This window comes from Microtus ochrogaster, chromosome 15 (genome assembly GCF_000317375.1).
Source record: "Microtus ochrogaster isolate Prairie Vole_2 chromosome 15, MicOch1.0, whole genome shotgun sequence".
NCBI lineage: Eukaryota > Metazoa > Chordata > Mammalia > Rodentia > Cricetidae > Microtus > Microtus ochrogaster.
The window spans coordinates 4,351,214-4,352,548 of record NC_022017.1 but is presented as its reverse complement, the minus strand read 5'-3'; the positions used below and the strand labels follow the sequence as shown (position 1 = coordinate 4,352,548).

Here is a 1,335-nt window from a genome sequence, read left to right as displayed (position 1 = left end):
AGGCAGAGGCAGGCAGATCTCTGTGAGTTTGAGACCAGCCTGGTCTACAGAGCTAGTTCCGGGACAGGCTCCAAAGCCAGAGAAACCCTGTCTCGAAAAACCAAAAAAAAAAAAAAAAAAGTAAGCTAAGGAGCTAGCTACTCCAGCTGGGCATGGTAGTACATGGCTTTTATCCTTTGTAACCTGGAAGGCTGAAGCCAGACAGGACTTCAAGGCTAGCCCGGGGTAACATAGTGAAATCCTATCTTATAAAAGGCTGACAGTAGTGGTGGCAGTGGGGATGTACTTATTACTAGAACAGGTGAGGGCAGTGTATGAAATGTTAGGCAACTGTGTTTAAAGCAGGATCCTAGTGTGTCACAGGGTCAAATTGGTTTGTTTTTTTTGGGGGGGAGGTGATGCGGGTTGAGACAGGGTTTCTCTGTATAACAGCCCTAGCTGTCCTGGACTAGCTCTGTTGGCCACACTGGCTTTGAACTCAGAGACCCACCTGCTTCTGCTGGGATTAAAGGCCTGCGCTACCACCGGCCAACACCGCCTAGTCTAATGCAGTGTCATATGAGGACAACTTTAAACTTTTCGTTAGGGAACCAAATCCAGGCCTTCATCTATACGAGGTAAGTGCTCTCCTATTGATCTTCCCTAGCCCAACCTTTACTTTCTGCTCCCTCCTCCACCTCCTGGGATTGGAGGTTAACACCCAGCTCGCGCGATGCTATCCCGAGGCCAGATACTGAAAAAACGAATAAAAGCCTTCCAACATCCTTTCGCCTTGCAGCGCACAGAGCGGTACCGGTCAAGGTCAGGGACCTCAACGCTGCAGAATACTTAGAGCAAATAGCTCAGCCTGGCGTTGGAGAGCAGCCTGAGCGAGAGTTAGGAAGCAAACCCCGGGACTTGCCCAGAACGCGCGTACCCGGCTAGCCGCGGTGACGGCGTGCCACGTGAGCACGCGGTGACGCAGCACGCAGGCCCCGCCCCTCACGCTCTGTGCACTGTTTGGCCCCCGTCCTGGCCCCCGTCCCAGCCCCCGGCCTGTCGCGGATCATGCCGCCAAAGACACCCCTCGCGGCCGGGAAACGGTAGCCCCGGACGGTTGGCTCTCTAGTTACACTGGTTCTCCCCGCCCCGCCGACCCCAGGGAGGAGCGCCACCCCGCCGCGGTGTGCGGCTGGGACGTGAGCGAGCGGCGAAGTCGGCGCCGCCAGGGACGGGGGAGTGGAAGTTCCCGCCCCGGGCAGCGGCCAGGCGGCTCTGCAGGTACTTGGGGGCGGCGAGGCGGCCCAGACGGGAACGCGGCGCCGGCGACGACGCAATGGCGGCCACGCGCCGGCT

At 58.0% G+C, this 1,335-nt stretch overlaps 1 protein-coding gene across 1 annotated transcript in view; it reads left to right on the top strand.

Annotated features, from left to right (window-relative positions):
* The first annotated feature begins 995 nt into the window (after positions 1-995).
* Positions 996-1,335, top strand: part of Atf1 (activating transcription factor 1) — a 35,696-nt gene continuing 35,356 nt past the window's right edge. The window contains exon 1 of the mRNA XM_005353892.3: positions 996-1,260. The gene's annotated coding sequence lies outside the window, so the exon portion shown is untranslated. The remainder of the gene's footprint in view (positions 1,261-1,335) is intronic.